Source organism: Pieris napi, chromosome 4, assembly GCF_905475465.1.
Source record: "Pieris napi chromosome 4, ilPieNapi1.2, whole genome shotgun sequence".
Classification (NCBI taxonomy): Eukaryota; Metazoa; Arthropoda; class Insecta; order Lepidoptera; family Pieridae; genus Pieris; species Pieris napi.
Window position 1 is genome coordinate 6,747,069 of NC_062237.1, and position 19,954 is coordinate 6,767,022.

General features: G+C 32.6%; 1 protein-coding gene across 1 annotated transcript in view; it reads right to left on the bottom strand.

Annotated features, from left to right (window-relative positions):
• Positions 1-19,954, bottom strand: part of LOC125048843 (metabotropic glutamate receptor 2-like) — a 150,456-nt gene that overhangs the window by 99,087 nt on the left and 31,415 nt on the right. Inside the window, exon 2 of the mRNA XM_047647762.1 lies at positions 12,308-12,329. The gene's annotated coding sequence lies outside the window, so the exon portion shown is untranslated. The remainder of the gene's footprint in view (positions 1-12,307; positions 12,330-19,954) is intronic.

Consider the following 19,954-nt stretch of genomic DNA (forward strand, 5'->3'; position numbering starts at 1 on the left):
ATTTTTCCTCTCCGTATAACTTTACTAATCATCTCTTGTTTAAGTCCGGGGATGAGTTCAGTGTTTCTTTTGACAATAAAGAGAATGGATTCAAATTGTTTTTCATGCATAGTCACATATAATATAGAACGCGAAAGTATGCTTATATATCGTATTTTTCATAATATTTCGATATAGGTTGTTAGAAGTAATCGGGAAAATGCTTAAAATTTAAATTGGTCCCAAGTCCAGTTCGTCTTTTTTATCGACACAATATTACAATATTAAGGCATTTTTATACAGTTCTTAATTAAGGCCATAAAATATAACGTAAAAGGAAAAATAATTAAGAGCCAGTTGCCCTCCTTTTCAATTATGTTCAATTTTTATTATTATATATAAATTATATTATTATTACAATTTTATTATTTTTTTTATTATTATATGTAAATGCTACGAAGTGTCAATAAATAATTAAATAAGTAATAGAAGGAAATTAAAACTTACAAAATGCATCACCATTGGTTGAAGGTGACTACAACATTGGATTTATCGGTGTCAATATTCATTCTGTACTTGAATAATACAGAGAAAAATTGTTTACCTGTATTACGTAAACCCATAATGCGAAGAAAGCTAAATTATAAAAAATAGGTTTTAGACAAAAAGTTTAACTGAAGTTTTTTATTTTATGCAAAACTTTTAATTTACACTACGCTGTGTATAGCGCATCTATGTAAAACTAATCCTTACAACAATATAAAGATGATATCGGAGATATTATGCACATCTCATAGATTTACACAATTTTATTCGTACTTGGAATAGTAAAAATTAAACCTCCAAGTCTAACTTATATGTTGAGTTTTCATTCATGCTCCGTGAAGATGAACTCAATCAAATGGTATGTAAAATTGTGATCACATTTCACTTTAGTAAAACGTCAAATCTACTCTATATTATTAGAGGAAAAAATTAATTACTAAATTAATAATTCATTATTATTTAAATTTAGTATTGTATTTTTAGAGGACATTTGGGCGCTGACAACCGCACCTGCTTGTTTCCATACAGATGGTTGGATGCGACGACCGTGTTATAGATAATTATTTTCTATGTATTTGTTTGCTAAATTAAATACCCTCCTGACCGTTAAAACAACGATTACATGTGTTACTTTCATAGCGATGGTCACCGCCTTTGCTATAATGACGGTCAAACACGGACAGATCTAAAGAAAACACTTTAACCGGATTGAAGTTATGTATTATTATAAATTTACAATTATTTTACATACTTTTAAATTTAACCGACGTTTCGCGTGCTTTACAGAGTGACCGAAGACAAAAGTGTTGAATGTCAAAAAGTATCACAGGTGTAGAAAAAGTTGTATTATCTGTATTTGTTTCCCCGAAGTTGGTATCGACTAAAAGATGGAGGGTTTTGGCAGAAATGGCTCACGGTGTCCTCTATAAAGTGTTTTCTTTAAATGTGTAAAGGTTATGTCAATAAAAGACAATACTACGCACAGATCTGTTTCATTGAAGATCGTATCAAACCAAAACATCATACGTGATTCCGTCCAGCTTTATAGGCAACGCAACTCCTCTGTTTAAATAAAAGTGACTTTGCGCTAAAGTTACATCGAATCCTTTCATCTAAGTTTATAGTCATTCCTCTTAATTTTTTGCGACGTAGGCGGGTACGGAATTTAGTTTTAGATTTTACGAGAACCTTTTTTACTGTGCGAATAAACTTTTTGAGCAATCGGCAAGTTTCGGATGGGGCTTGGAAAGATCGTGCTTGCTTGATATTAACTATTTATTTCATTTATTAACACTAAACATAAAAGCAATTAACTGATGGTATTGAAAAAACACAAAAAGTATGACGCAGCGCTCCTTAGCGATATTTTACAGATAATTTTAATGAAAGAAGAATTAAATATAATAATTGTGTAAGAAATGCGTTCCTGCAACGTAAATATTTGTATTGTCTATTATATAAAAACAAAACATATGAAGATAGAAGCTTTAATAAACTATAAATTACTTTAATCGGAAACGGAATGATTAAACAAAACTATATCAAACAAACAGAAAATTTCCCTAATCCTCTTCGTATAAGCAAATATTATTTTATTCGTTACATTAATGTTTACCTTCTAATTTATTACCCGTTCATATTAGTTTCAACTTAATTATAATTGGATATCACCAAACCAGAGTTTGCCTGAATAAATCAGGTAATTTGTTTTCCATATTATTTACATATGGTGTACTAAATTAATAAAATAATTTTAGTATACACACAGCTGTCAGACGGCATTTCTCGTGTTTTCAAAATGGCACGACGTTGCCACAAAAAAAATTTCAAGGTAACGTGTAGAATTGTAGTAAACAATTCGACAACCTTTTTTAGAGCAAAAGAGTTGTGATTGTAGATTAGTAATTACATATTTAAATAACGTTGTGGTTTATGACATTTTCCTTTGAATAATTGTAATGTAGAGGGAGGGTAAAACTTGCTGAGTTTCTTGCCCGTTCTTCTCAGAACAAGGCCTCCTGGTAGTTTTGCGAACGGATGGCGTAGTCTTGCTCTTTCGCGAATTTTGTAAACGTTTTTGACATTCATACGCATGCCCTAAGACGCATCTAAATTGAATAAACGTATTTTGATTTGATTTGAGTGCAGCTGCCAATTACCAATTATTAAACATTTACTGATTTAAGGAAACGTACAACATTTTAAGATGTTTTTACCTACGGGTTTCCTAGATGGGTTTATCGAGAAATTATTGAAATATATAAAATTCTGAACCAAGTCCATTATGAGACACGAGAAGCTACTACACTCCACCGTATAGAAGAATACAGAAACAATTGAGTAGCGATAAAATAAAAAGTAGGATTAAAAAATAGAAAGAGCAACAAAGATGAAAAACGACAGGAATAGATGCGGTGAAAATGATTAAAATACGTAACGAAATTTATATAATCACTCAGAATTGCTAGCAAGTATTTGTGATTCCAAATATCACACAACTGTCGTTTCTAGGAATAACAGTAATCTAGAGGCAAAGCGTGTTGTTTCGCTTGTACGCAAACTGAATTTGACCAAACCTAGGTCGCATAGTCCATATTAATCTGAGATCGGTACAGAATGTTCCAAATTATTTCTTGTTACTTTGATTGTGCTTGCTTGCCAATTTGATTTTTTAAAATATTATATATGCCTCTTTTCTTATATAATGTTAAAATCACAGTCACTATTTATAAATTAACATAATTCTTAATCTGAAAAGATAATTGCTTCCGGTACAATGTTAATTATTAATTTTAAGTTTTCTTTGTTTTGTACTGGAATCTCACGGGGACATCATTGGTGTTTATAGATTTGATGGTTAAAGTTAATTTTAATTAAAGAATATGTAAAAAATATTTTTATATGTATACTCACATTAGTGAAGTCTACAACTTTTTATTAATCGCAGTAATTAAAGTTAGTACTACATCCCACTCGAACTCCTAATTCGACCACCGAGTTTGAGCGCCAAGCCGTAATAAGAGCGCTATATAACTTCGTTCATTTTAATCCAAGCCAAAATCCCTCAGCCTATCGATATTCTGTAACTGGCAGCATAATATCTAAAACGAGACGAAGAATAAATTTGAATAATGTTTTTTCCCTGAGCCTATTTCAGTTACAGCAAAACTGATATATCACATCAGTAATTTGACGTAAGGGATCCTGAAAACCTTGAGTAAGACTTTCTATTTCGCATAAGTGGTACGTGATAGGAATTTTCAATAGGATTAATATTTAAAACGGGTAAGGTGAGAATGTCATAAAGGTTTTTTATGTTTTTGGGAATGCGATCTCCGTAATGGTGGCCGAAATAAAGCTAAATGTAAAGGCCGAAATAAGCAGTTTGAAAGAAAAAAGGTTCATTGTTAAAGACAAATTTCTATCGAATATTTATTGTCTGCGTCTTGTATATAGGATTTAGTAATGGAATAAAGGTAAAGCGTGCGACTATTTCGTGTTTTAAAACTGTTTGCTCTTACGGTAAATGGAATTTTAAAGAACACATATCTTAGATCTAAAATACGAGAATGAAATTCTCAGGCCAAGGTTAGGTTTGTTTCTATTATTTTACTAAATAACTACTAATGTGGTAGTTGTTGTTCTTAAATATCTAGTATATATATAGGATTAAATTTCATCCAAGCGAATGAAAGCCGGCATAATCTCTCGCCCTTAGGTTTCCGGACTTCGTATTTTCGGCAATTTGATGAATAATTCCAAATGAGTACTTGCAGTCAATAATAAATAATTACGTTGATAATTTCAAAATAATTCTCTGAGTGTTAGAGTATCACAAATTTGAGAAGTAAACAGATTTGTATGTTAATTGAATAATAAAATTAATTTTGTAATTATGTTTTATAATTTGTTGTAAAATATTACACTTTCTACCATTCATCATTTTCAAAACTCTCTATCAGAACTATTTTTTTAATCCAGAGACAACTGTTAGTAATTAAAATCTCGATTAATCGTTTGTAGTAAATACAATTGCTGTATAAATAAATATGTAGCGTTCTAATAAATTATTTTTCTCGACTTAAGAAATCTAGATTTCCTAAGAAATTGTTTATCCAATGAGTGTTTAGTATTCTATACGTCTGTGAATTATTGTATCGTCGTCGGCTGTAAGCGATTTTACGATCTAATCTTCACTGAAATGTGCGTCCAAACGTCAAGAGCAGGTGCTTTACGTAATGCCAACTTGTGTATTTTAGGAGGCTGTTTAGCTCCAATTTTACTTTTGCATTTCAGATATATTAAACGCGTATTTCAGATAACCTAAATTTATGTCTAAAGGAATATATATTATACTACGCGCACAGCATTTATATTGGAAAGATATGTTGTAGTTTTAGTCACAGTCATTTAGTTCATTCTCAATTATTTTCAAACTGTGTATATGTTAGTGTTTTTATGTCGAATTAGTCAGTGTTACATTAGGTTTAAATTATTCCTACTAATAAAAACTTATTCTTCTTAGATTCAATAGTATGTACAAACTTATTACATTTTTGGGAATTATTCATCTGTCGCGTGAAAACGTGGCTGTAAATTACTAACTACGCTGGCTCTCCAACTAACAAAGCTAAGCAACGCAGCTCAAAAAGTGTGTTGGACTCCGAAACGAGAATCTTCCAGCGCACCCTGTCCTGAGCGACCTTCAGCCAATTGCTGGTTTACAGCTGCAGCAGGTCTTCCTCCACTCTGTCGATCCAACGGTACCTAGGTCGACCTACTAATCTCCAACCACTCAGGCGTCCTTTACCACCCGATCCTGGCCATGTGTTGAAGGTGCCCCAGCCAACGTAGTCGATGGACCGTAAAGTTAACTAATAAGTTATTTTAAATAATGTAAGGATAAGAACCAGTGCAGTGACGCTACGATATTGGCCTTGGATTTCTTTGTTCCGTGATCGTTTTTCGTTACAGGCAAGTAGGCAGATTTGTATGCCGGATACACGTCGATTTTTGCTGTTTTTCTCCGCCACATGAGGAAATACAAATTGCAAACATGTATTGTGTATTTGACGTTCTTGATTTACATTTCTAGTGAAATTATATTAAATTATGGAATTTTATGCGACTTAGTTTTCTTTAATTTTTTTGAAGTTATTTGAATTGTTTTTGTAGCCTTGTGAACGCCTTCAACAACATTACATCTTTATGGTAATATAAAAACAATTTATTTATGTCGTAAAAAATACCACATAAAAACGGTATCGTAGGATAGTCCAAAAATCCTCCAGGTCATTGCAATGTTGTAGACTAGTTATTTGTTGTTATTTTTATAAATATCCTTTACTTATTTGTTTTATTTTGATAATGATTGCATTGGGGAACAGTTGGAGTTTGGACACACGACATCGGGATTGAGTACCGCACGTGACTAGACTAACACTACTTCTAATGAATAATTCGCAGATAGAATAACAGAGAAATAAATTTTGTATTTGAATTCAACAAATTCGTATAAAAGTTATTAATCGTGACGAATCACACGTTCTTATTGGCAACTTTTTTGCTTCAGCAAGGTGGATCATTAAAAGTTTCGAAAACATCACTTTTCTCTTTTCAGTATTTTAATGAGCAACTCAGTGACATCTCATGTGTGTGTAATCACAGAGTTATCTTGGATGATTTTTAATTTTAATGACCATCATATCATACCTTTGAAGCATTTAAAATAATTAGGTTTCCTTTCAACCGTTATCCTGGAATTGAAACGTACGTATTGATATGACATTGTAAATGTCTCTTATTCTAACAGACACAATGTGGATATAAGCACAGAAATTTGTGAAAGTTGCATAATATTAAAGCAGGCATAATATTTTTTCTTGTAGTTTGGGTTTAGAACAACTTTATTTCTCATAAGAATTACATACTTCTTAATTGCTTGTTTCTCAGTAAGTAAATAATTCACTTATTGAGAAACAATATTATGTAAAACTAAGATTAAAAATTAGAGCGCACAGATGTAGGTACGTATATAAAATAACAAAACAAAACAGAAACAAAAATGTGGGTAGACATAATAAACTTGATCAGTCAACCAAGCAAAACATAGATGTTTTTACTTGATGTGGCATTGATGGCATAGTCTGATATAGCAAGTTTATATTAATTATTTTCATAACACTATTTTATTTTTAGTTTTTATTTATATTTTTTGGGTTTATATATGTATTCTAAAACCGTCTCCGCGAATGACAGCAAGATTCAGAGGCGAGACATAGCGCAAACTATGACTCCCGTTTGAATAAATCCAATACGTTTGACAAATGGGATTCCTACTTGGAGGTTTAAACTGAACCTTATCCTTGGTGATAACGTTCGTGGCGTCAAATTTAAATATCTGAAGCGATTTATTTCCATCGCCCCTGTCTTATGCCACTTTCCCACAGTTACTGGCCTTCGGTTGCAACAGGTGCAATTGCAATGCAGATGTCGAATCGCCGTCATTGAAACCCGGTTTTCTGTATTTGGTTATTTTTGGCGTATATTACGAAAGCATAGTAGTTCCGTAGATTACCTTTCGATACTAGATGCCAATTCGTTCAATCCATCATCGTTTTAAGGGAAAACCTATTGGGGATACCCTTCCCTTTTCCCCTTAGGAAATTGAGTTAATTGGATTTATACTATTTAATATATATTTTTTTTACATTCACTTACATGAGAAGATTCACTACCTAATACAATTGTAAATTAAACGAAGTTATAAATCAATTGTGTATTACATAAGTAAAAAACGTCCGTACGTAGTAGTTACATACATACGTACAGCAAGAAACAAAAGACTTATTAGATAAAACTAAGCGTTACCAATTTTTAATTTAAAATTATAATCAGAGATCATATCTCTATATTAAAAAAAAAATATTTTTATGATGCGCTAACACAATCAACAAATAACGCTACGATAAATTGCGTAATGACTAGATGTTTGATGAGTTTTGGAGCAACTTGCTAGCTTCAACGCATTATTAGGCAGTGACAAATTATATTAAGTTCTTAGTTAACGTGATCAATAATAATTATATTAACAACGCTCTTCCCATGATTACGACGTTACGTATGCTAGTATAAATTATATGTTACAAGAGTTTATTATATAAGAGTTGCTTTAAAAGAAATACAAATTAAAACATTTGAACTATTCATACTACCATTCATTTAAGTTATTAATTACGCTCGAAATATGTTAGAAGTCTACGTGGAACGCGTGATTTCAAAGGTTTCAGTAAAAGTAGTGTAAGTTTTGAATAGATATTTTAGTGTGACACAAACTATGGACTACTATCATTTTACTTTAATTATGGGCAAATAGAAGCGGCCATTAAAATAATGAATGAAACACCTCATCGTCACGTATAAGATATAAAATGTTATATTTATGACGCTTTTGTTGTCATCGTTAACACAAACCATGGAAATAAGGTCGTTAAATTAATTAGGATCAAGTTAACTAACCAGGATGTGTGATGTGTGATATATACTGAGGTATCTATTAGAATTAATTTAATAGTGAAAATTCAATTTGATAGTATATAATTAGCTCATTCATACAACACAAAAAAAGTGTCATACATTCATAATGTTTATAGATATAAGAAGCTATTCTATAAATTTATATTTTTTAATATTTGACACGCGTTACAATTAAAATTTATAAACTAATAAATAAATGAGGATGGGTTGACAATAAATAAATGCATTTCAATATAGTAAAAGGATTATTAATTATAAATTATAAAGGGACTTAAAAATATAAGTACCTATTTCATATAATATTACGTTTACTTGCTACTTTGGAATAAAAATTAAGGCTACGGTAATGACATAGACATAGACAGAACATTTATTACAAACAAAAACACACACACATAAACACACAAAATAACAATACTTAAAGAAAACATAAAATAAAATAAGACATCACAAAGAATAAAAATTAGAAATTAAAATTAAGAAATTTTCTTTTGCCATTCGGTTCGCTTCCAGTGTGCAATGTGTGTGTACTGTGGTTGTAATTGGCCCTGTCTCAGCATTATGCTGAGGAGCAAAAAGTTCCACAGCGCTGGTCATTCTGCCAGAGACCACAGCAGCTAGTTTAATGAACAGTTTAATAAACCAGTAACGCAAAAACGCAACGCTCAATGTTTTGTACGTGTTTTCTTTGTCATTTTATTGAAAAAGGAAGTAGGTCATCAGCCTTCTGTGCCTGAAACATGCCGTCGATTTTTGGGAATTTTTGCGAAGTATTGCACTTAAATCAAAAAATTCATCGGCATTCAGGAGAAAAAGGGTAAAGTGCTTACCACCGTCCACAAAGACGTACTGACGACTCATTGGTCTAGTGGTTAGTACCCCTGACTGCGAATCCATGGGCCCCGGGTTCGATCCCCGGCTGAGGCGAACATCGATGTGATGAGCATTTGGTGTTGTTCTTAGGTCTTGGGTGTTTAAATATGTATTTATATGTATAACTATCTATAATATGTATGTATATCCGTTGCCTAGTACCCATAACACAAGCTTCACCAGCTTAGCATGGGACTAGGTCAATTGGTGTGAATTGTCTTTAAAAAAAAAAAAAAAACAACGCCGGTAGGCTTTTAGGTGTTTGGCCGGCCTTTAAGGGAATTAATCCTTTTATTGAGCGCCTCACGTCGATTCACTAATATCTCTCTATAGTTAAGTGATTAGTTCCACAAGGAGTTGGTGCAATAAGAAATTGTGGAGTTTATTAGTACTCGTTAAGTTTGTAGTTATTTAATATGCATATGCATATAGCAATAAATCTCAGTTTGTGGTATCATAAAATTAAATTATCAGGCATCGTGTGGACACATCGTAATGGGTTTGCGTTAGACAAATATATTGCTCTCATGCGGAGGGGCGCTTTACTGGAATTATTTTTACTCGCCATGAATATTAACTAGATTTTGCCGCACTAAAACGGATGAAAAATGATAATTGATTTTAGGGATTGCAAACCTTTGAAATTAATTTTCATAGCTAAAGCAAATTCAACGTTGTAAAAACGTCATTTCAGATAAAGATAAAGAGTTTTTCAAAGATGAGATGACGTGGTGTTAGAGTTAGTGAGTCGAGATTGCTTATTTAATATCATTATAGGTCGGACCTAGTCTAATAACATGATAAACGTAGCATCTTCATTTTTGTTTATTTGTTCTTATTCTTCGCGTGAAATTCATAGAAAGAGGGAAAGATAAAGACTAAACATAAATTTACAATTTGGCCTCATACAGTACTGTGGATACTCGGGCAACTGATTTTCAGTGAGGCTATTGAAGATACATGGATACGAACCTTTAAAAAGATACATAATAAGTATTAATTTTAATAAAAAGGTATGACCATTAATCACAGGTACAACGGAATGTGTTTTCTCTCTTTCACCATTTAATATTTATTTTTCATTTTGATTCCGCAAATATAAAACTCCACGTACGTACACCCCAGTAATTAAGAATACCGAGTAACAAACTGATTACTACATTTTTTCTTTCTATTATTATTATTTTTTTATAGAACAGCGGGCAAACGGGCAGGAGGCTCACCTGATGTTAAGTGATACCGCCACCCATGGACACTCTCAATGCCAGAGGGCTCGCGAGTGCGTTGCCGGCCTTTTAAGAATTTGTACGCTCTTTTCTTGAAGGACCCTAAGTCGAATTGGTTCGGAAATACTTCAGTGGGCAGCTGGTTCCACATAGTGGTGGTGCGCGGCAAAAACTGCCTTGAAAAACGCTCAGTTGTGGAACGGCGGACGTCGAGGTGATACGGGTAGAATTTCGTATTCAATATTACTATTAATCCAATTATTCTTCCAATTGAAAAACAGTGTTGTGCTATTTTATTAACATTTTAACTAAAAACCAACCGCAAAGTTATTGCAAAGAAAGACACGGTAAGAAATTGCAACGATTTTCCTCTTTACAAATCCTTTTCGCATTCGCACTTTATTATAAGAAAATAAACCATGTGTAAAAGAATGCCCCTATTGTTTAAATCTGGTTAAATTACGCTGCTTTTATTTTTCTCGTGTATTGTGATTCGCCCTACTTTAAAGAATAGAATTTAATGAATGTGTGAGGTATTGTTGAACTCGCACAAATGTTTTGGTTGCACCGAGACGGCAAAGAATTGTGTTATGGCTACGCGTTTCGTTAGGAATGAAATTTCATTGTAAAGTATTACTTCAAAGTTTCGTTTGTTTTGTGAGTGAATGGCTGTATTAATAGACATTATAAAGTAATTAGTGTGTATGGACGACACAGTACTTATAAACGATTATAAGTGAAATATACCGTATTCTTGGAAAGTCTATTAATATTATACAGTGAGGTTCATGTTCAAATAATATCAAAACACGCTTGTTACTTGATACGCTTTGGATTGACATATTCTCACATAAAAAAGGGTGCGTGTACTTATGTTCGCGCGTAAGAAGTTACGAGCATTCTTTGGCATAATTAAAAATAGTTTTTGATTGCATGCAAATAATTAATTACAATTAAATAATCAAAGACTGGAAAAGGAGTCATTATAGTCAATAAAGTTCAGTTACCATTTGAAAAATTAAATAAATAAATATTTATAATTATTCTCTTACATTAAGTGTAACATAAATTCTATTATTATTCGAATGTTGTTTTTAAATTATGTCCAATGCCGTAGCATCTTCCGTGGGCAACTTCATTCACTCTCATAAATTTTTCATAACGCGCCTAAAGATGTATAACTTCAAAATATTTATATAAATAAAAGTCAAAGATTCTTCTATAAGTTGATAAAAGTAATTGGCTGAATACATCCTGTCCCGGAGCACTTAGCCTATATCACTTAAAGAAACTCCCGACAGCACTTTAGAAAATTGTGCACTAAGACTTTGTAAACTGCACAATTTATGTCGGCACATCTTTATACAATTTAGAAGATATTGCGTGAGGCCGTTTTAACTGAATTAAATGGCACAAAGGAAAGGAAACTCTTTTCCTAGTACACGAAAAAATATTTTTAAATTTTATGCTTAGAGCATTATTATCTATTTTGGCTTATTTTGATTCAATTGTTTTTTTTAACTCAATAGAAGTCTGTCGTCCTACAAAACTTTTTAATAACGTCATCACGTTACACAATTTATAAAAATTAATATTGAAAGACCTTGAAATATATTTTTCGTAGCTTAATTGTTGATGAAGTAAATAAAAACTAAAAAGACTTGAGACCTAACAAATTGGCTACTTAATTAAGCTGAGCGCGAAACACCGCAAGTCAAGAGATGTAAACTTTCTCCTATGAATAAATCAAGTTTAAAGTTAATTCTGTCACCAGTGGCTATATATGTATGTTCTGAAAAATATTTCTCCTTAAGTAAGGGTTACAATTTTAGGTATAATTTAGATTAACACTCTTCCTAAATCGGTTATACATGAATCTCATATCGAGTATCATTTCTCCCTTGCATTGATCAGTTTTGTATAAGTTGAAGTTTCTGTTTACAAACTTCAAGTACGTCGTGTCCGTTATGAAGGCGATACAGTTGCGTTGCCATGGCGACCGTTTCTACTATGACCGCTAATCTATTGAGCTTAGCCATTTACACAGGAGATTATGTACAACTGTGTGCTCGATGCTACTTTAGAGGTATTCATTCTTATAAGTTATTAAACTACACTTTCAAACATATAAAAATCTTCGTACGTACCTTTAGCCACTTATGCACTGTTCTGTAACAAAAAAATACTATGATAGTTGGCATTAATTTTTACAGACACATTATATAAAAAGCCTTAAAAAAGATTAATTTTCGAACAAATCATTCATTACATTGATGATGTTTTTCTTATTTAGATAAATTATTAAAATGAATCTTATATGAACAGTCTATGGATTTGGTTTACGGGAGTACTATATATTTAAAACTAACTTATTTAACGGATAAAGACGTAATTCGCTTATCTGCATAGCTTGATGATTCTAGTACAGTAATTAATTAATAATTACATATTACATTACTAGCAAGCTATTGTTAGGTGGTCCCAAAGCCACCAAATCGTAATACCATAACGGATGACAATCGAGCGTTGATATAATTCAATTTATTACACATCCCTAATGGGTACAAGAGTAGCAATGAAGGCAAATATTATAGGTTATATCATGCTGTAATTTTCAAAGGACTAATCATGAAATTATTTGATTATAGCAACTTCATCTACGTAGAAACTGTTGACACGACTGCGACGATGAAGGACAGTCTACGTCCATAGCACAATTATATTTATATTAACAGTCTTAAAGTAATTTGCGATTTTGAGAGTTACAATGAATGTATTACTTTTATATTAATTCATGAGTTCATGATATAGCCACTTGTTTTAAGGCAATTTAAATAAAAATAACTTAATTCCTAATTGTTTCGAACTATTTCGTGAGTAGTATGATGATCATAATATCTCTTTCACATATACACACTTGGTAGAAAGTTAAAAGATAGCAAAATATCCTGCATATACCATCTATCCTGCGTCAGCTTCGCTGATTATTTTCCTAATGTAAGTAGGACTTCAGAGACAGCACTCCTACACAATAAACCATGTGTTTTATAATTTACCAAGAATACACCAAGAGATTAATGCATCGTGCATCTCATCATAGTAGAATATTTTTACAGAAATTAGAAGAGTCTAAGACAAACAGCATAAATCTATATTTATAATTGTTCGGTATTAAAAGTGTCAAGTAAAAACAACTTAAAGTTCGTTCGTTTTATAGCCTTAAAAATTCTATTACTTGTATGTTTTATTTTATTCTGAATTGGAACATCTTCAATATTGATAGGAATTTTGTTCAAATATCCCCGATATTTGCATATAAATGGGACATAAATACGATAATGCCATTTGAAACCCGATTAGGGTGACCCTGCTTTAGTAATTTATGCATACTACTTTGACCTCACTTAGCAAATGCTCGATGTATGAATATGTGAATACCTCCTTTTACAGGAGACAGGGCATGCGGGTTTCCACAAGATATTTTCCTTCACCATACGAAATGGTGTACACCCTGGGCTCGAATCTACGACTCCCAGGAATGAGAGTTGCGAGCTATAGCCACTAGGCCAACACTGCTCTGAGACAAATTACACCAATGCGTGCTTTGCAACGGTTGGTGTAAGTCAGGCAAAATGCCAGAACAGTTGCCTAATTTTAAATTCAAATAATTGTGATTTAATCCGGTAAAATGTATCATTATTTATCTGATAAAAAATAATCGAAATAAATAATTACCTATTGCCTAGTTTAAATTCAACAATATCCGAATAAGTTTTAACAACTGGTCACCTTAACCCATACAAACGAGATAGGCACGAATTTCTTTTATTAGCACGTTGAAGGAAGCTTTTGTTAAGCTTCTCATCGATCTACTTGTTGAGAGCTTTGTTGATGTTGGTAAAATACAGAACAAAAGGTAATCGAATTTGGTAATAGGCTTCGTACGAATGATATGTTTATAAAGGCTGTATAGTACGATGAGAGTAAAACAACAGAACTAAGAAACTGAATTTCAGACTATTGACACTTCAGTAACATTTATTAACGCTTAAAAACAAATAGGATGTATTGGGTAAAAATTAAATAATAATAATAATGAAATGAAATGAAATAAATGAAATGAAATGAAATAGTTTATTCTTGCAAGTAGGACTATATAAATCACTTTTACAATGTCATCCTAAACTAGATGAAGTCGACATTTCCTAACTGACTGCCCTGAGAAGAAATGTCGAAACAAACTCGGGGGTCTTAGTCTCTTTTATAGTCCAGATAATACAATAATAAATTAATAAATTGGTGTAAACAAATGCAGAGTATTTACTGGACTGGTCTTTGGAAGAAAGAACCAGATCGATCTGAGCAAGCCTGTGCCAGCAGACGGCTAGCATGCCCCGAATAGCTCATGCAGCTCAACCATTTTTAAGGGAGCTGCACAACCCGGTACACAACAATACCGCCAGTGGCACCATAAAAATATGTGGGGCAACAACTCACTCAGATCGCCAGCCCAAAATAACTATAGACTAAAATGTATCAAATTATAAATCAAGCAAAAGAGTTTATGATATACCCGCATAATGTTTACACTTACAATGGATACAAAATGTATTTTTAAGGTGTACCTTAAAGCAAGGAAAAAATAATGAAACTGAAAAATATAATCGAAATATAATCATTATTCACTTGGCATCTCAAAGTGTAAAATATTGTATGCAAAAGCACAAAACATGTCAGTATTGTAGAAAAAGAAAAAATGAATATGCACTAAGCACAAAACATGTCAGTAATATAGAAAAAAAAAAAAATGTAAAAAAATGAATATGCACTAAGCACAAACATGTCAATAGAATAAAATAAAATGCATATGCAAAAGCACAAGACATGTCAGATTGTAAATATGTACAACATGCAAAAAAAAAAAAAAAAAGAAGTGAAAGACAGCTTACAAAAACACAAGCGATAGCTGTATAAGCGAGCAGCTCAATCCCAGGCGTTTCTATCATTTAAATAATCGGATATCCTGTAATATCCTTTAGTTAATAATTTTGATTTAATAAAAAATTTAAATTTCTTAAGGGGAAGTTTACGAACATCCATAGGAAGTTTATTGTAAAAGCGTATACATTGACCCATGAACGAGTTGCTTATTCTATGAAGGCGAGTAGCATGAACTGTTAAATTATTTTTGTTCCTAGTATTTCGGGAGTGAAGATCAGACAATTTGACAAAATCCGGTTCGTTTTTGTAAACATAAAGTAAATTTTCAAAAATATATTGTGAAGTTACAGTCAGAATGTTTATCTCTTTGAATTTCTCTCGGAGAGAAACTCTAGGACCTAACTTATATATAGCGCGGACAGCCCTTTTTTGTAATAAGAAGATTGTATTAATATCCGCACAGTTTCCCCAAAGGAGAATGCCGTACGTCATCAAGCTATGAAAATAACTGAAATAAACAATTCTGGCAGTATCCACATCAGTAATTTGTCTAATTTTCCTTGTCAGTTCAGCTGCTTATGCTGTAGCATAAGCAGCTGAACTGAGCCTTCCAGACAATTTGTTAATGTGTGGGCCCCACTGTAGTTTGGCGTCAACAGTAATGCCAAGAAAAACAGTTGACTCAACAGGGTCCAACTCTACTCCATTCAGTTGTACATTGGTGCTTAACTGCCTCACATTAGGCGTAGAAAATTTTATTAATTTAGTTTTACTTGAGTTCAAAAGCAGATTATTAACATTAAACCAATGGACAACCTTAGATAGTGCCAAATTAACTTGGTCAAAATTTTCAAGTTGACGCTTAACTTTAAAAACAAGCGAAGTGTCATCCGCAAATAATAGGATTTTGTGATCATCCCTTACACAAAAAGGTAAATCATTGATATAGATAAGGAATAAGAAATAACCTAGAATTGAACCCTGCGGAACACCCATAGTTACCACAGATCCTTTTGATTTTTTGCCATTAATATCTACACTTTGTATTCTATTGTCTAAATATGAACTGAGAAGTCTAAGAGCCTTATTTCTAATGCCATAGTGGTGTAGTTTCTTGATAAGTGTGTCATGGCAAACACAGTCAAAAGCTTTGGACAAGTCACAGAATATGCCTAAAGCATCCTGTGAATTCTCCCAAGCCTCGAATACATTTTTGAGTAGTTCCACACCTGCATCAGCAGTAGACCGACCCTTAGTAAATCCAAATTGTTTGGAGTGAAAAAGATTCTGTCTGTTAAAATGCTTTAGCATTTGCTTTAAAATTATTTTCTCAAAAATTTTGCTCAGTGTAGGCAAAATTGAGATAGGGCGAAAATTCGTAGGATCGGTTGTACTACCAGATTTGAAGAGTGGAATCACCTTGCTAAACTTCATTAAGTCCGGAAACACACCAGATGCGACACAAGAGTTGAACACAATTGCCAGAAATGGGGAAATACATTCAATTATTGAGGATATTATTTGAACTGACAACCCCCAAAGATCGGTGGACTTTTTTACTTCCAAATCTTTAAATGCATCTAGAATGTCCTTAGCACTAACAACTGTAAATTCAAAACTTGTCCCACATTCTGCGACACAGTCTTTAAGTATGTTGTATGCGGAGCCGGAAGATGACAACAAAGTTTGAGTTGTTAATACAGGAATATTAGTGAAAAAAGATTCAAACTCGGTTGCCACCTCCAAATCCGCCCTAACATCTATATCATTAATTTTAAGATGAAAATCATTATTCTTGACTGTGGTTCTTCCTATTTCAGAATTAATAATATTCCAAGTAGTTTTAATTTTGTTTGCAGAAGATCGTATTTTGTTTTTAATGTGTAAAGATTTTGCGGCAGCACAGGCTCTCTTAAAAGTCTTAGAGTAATTTTTAACATACTCCCTAAACCTTTCACTATGATCATGGTTCCTTTCATTATATAATTCAAATAATCTTATTCTGCTTTTAAAAATACCTGGTGTTGCCCAGTCACTAAACAAAACTCGATCACTAACAGAAACTGATCTAGATGTAAAAACCTTCTTAAACTGAGAATTAATCATGTTAAATAATGAAGAGTAAGCTTGGTCAGGGTTATTGTGATAAGGCAAACCAGGCAGTTTTTCATTTAAATTATTTTTAAAAAGTTCTAAACGATAACTGGTTACTGGAACAAAATTAACATTTTTTCGATTTGCTTTAACAATGTCTTTAGTAAATGAAACCAATTGGCCACAGTGATCTGAATCTAACAGATTAATAATTGAGTAGAAAGTTGGCCTCACATTTGTAAAAACATTGTCAATACAAGTGGCACTGGTGGCAGTTATTCTAGTTGGCTCAAGGAAAATATTATATAAATTATATGATTTCAATAAGATTAAAAATCTATTAACAATACTAGATTTATCTAATAAGTTAATATTAAAGTCTCCACAGACGGCAACTGTTTTATTAGTATTAGATATTTTTATTAATACATCTTCTAGGATTTTTTCAAAAGTATCGTATAAAGTACTAGGGGGCCTGTATACACTCAATACAATGAACTGCTCAAGCTCAATACATGCTATCTCAGCAACTCGCTCAACAGACAGGCTCACTATGTCGGTACGTTCTTTAAATTCAAGATTATTCCGAGCAATAATTAAAGAGCCTCCACGTATTAAATTAACTCTGCTGAACGAGCTGGCTACCAGATGATTGTTGAAGCTAAACATGAACTGGTGGTCCTTTAACCAATGTTCAGTAATACATAAGATATCAATGTTATTGCAGTTCATGAACAACTCCAACTCCAATTCTTTACCCATCAAACCCTGAATATTCTGATGTACTAAATTTAAAATATGCTTATTATTGATTTTATTATTGACATTTAAGGAGTTTGATGGATCTCCTAATAAACAACTATGACTAGAACTATTGCCAGAGATCACCTCTTTTGTCTTAAAATCTAATTTAAATAATTACTTGGAACAAATTCCAAGGTATCTTGAGAAAAGGTACTATTATCTATCTGCTCAATAGGAGCAGATTGGTTAGCCAAACATTTGGCTTCGTTTAAAATACAATATGAGTAATAATAATAATATAGCCTTTAAATTCCAAAACTCTGTCGTTTTATATATCTGAACTTTAATATATTTTCACTCCAGTATATCTCGGAGATTGGTGTGCCTCTTGGCAAAGGCCTCCTCTAACTTTTAAAGTCCTAGTATTGAGCGATGCTATATATATATTATGTTTTTTTGTTAGAGGGTGGTGGTCTGATCTTCCCGCGGCGACCAACCGTGGCTTAAAAAAGTGGGAAGGAAAAATTAAATAAGTACACGTTAAATGTATATAAACATTTCAAAACAATTAGTTACAATTACCATAATTACACTCATGGTTATAAAACACCCGTCTAAAATTACTTAGAGTACAAATTACAGACTTGGTAAAGGATATGAAGCAACGTGAAACCTAATCACGCGTGAACTTCAAATTAACATAGTCATAGTATGAAGCTATATAGTATTAACGGCTTTGGGGCGCTCAGCTCCTTTCAATTACGCTATCCTTCAAAATACCTGTAAGTATTAATACAAATACAAGATGACATTAAACAGGAATGACATTTACATAAGCAAACAAATTTATTTTAGAAACATCATTAAATATGTATAAACTAATCATATAACGCATATTAGGGGAGTGGACTGAAAAGTTGTTTAGACTGCGGCTGAATTTTATCGTCGAACATCAAGGTGGAATGCGAAATCCCATTCTTTCCATCTCCACACCTGGTTCACAACACAGTGTCTTTTATAAGCCACTACCGCGCACTTCTTTTTGCGAAAGCAGCTGCCAGAAGAAGCATTTTAGAACCGATACTACTTAGAATGTCGACTACACACACACAAGCCCACCCGCGTTGCAGGTATCCATGGATGGCGATTAACACTTCACTTAAAGTAGGGTTACTTTGAGGGTATTAGGCTAGGGTTACGCCTGCTTGTTTGCCTGCTGCCGCATACAAAATATTTTTTTGGCGAGCGCAACTACCAATTTTCTCATTTTTGTGCAACGTATGTTATAAAGCGTATCTCAGAATACTGACCCAGATATCGCTGTGGTTAAATATTTAACATTTGCTTTTTACATATGCTTTTAAATAAATGATAATTCTGTAACGACTTACTGAAATTTAGTAATATTAGATTTGTTAATTGAGTGTTGATCAGTAGTGTTGCCAGTAAAATATATTTTATAATAGGAGTAGGAAAGGATGACGTCACGATTGAGAAGAACAGCAAAGCAGAGCGGCTACATAACAAAAAAATATTTTAAAGTTGATTGGAAAAAATGTCAGTAGAAGTGAAAAATAAAGCCTAAATTAGGAATTATTTTTCACTTTTTAGTTTGATGTGCTTTAAAAGCGTGTTTTTTAGTTTTTTTTAACTATTATTTATTCACATTATAGACATTTAACTAAAAAGATTTGGAATAATATTCCATTAAGGGTATCAAAATCGCTTTATCAATCTTAATGTTATACTTGGAAATTTGGAATGATAATGGGAAATAATAAAAGTAGACTGACTAAGTCTTCAACTAGTATTTTTATTGAACTCTGTGTCTTAGAGAGTACGACATACATAATACTTAACAATTATTTAGATTATATACACATATTAAATAATAGTCTATACACTACACGGTCAGCTGCTGCGAACTATAGGCGTTGGCTGCTATGACGAGCGCCTTTCACTTTATCCCTACTCCGCGGCCGACCGTCACGCGACACGCAATACACAGACGAAAA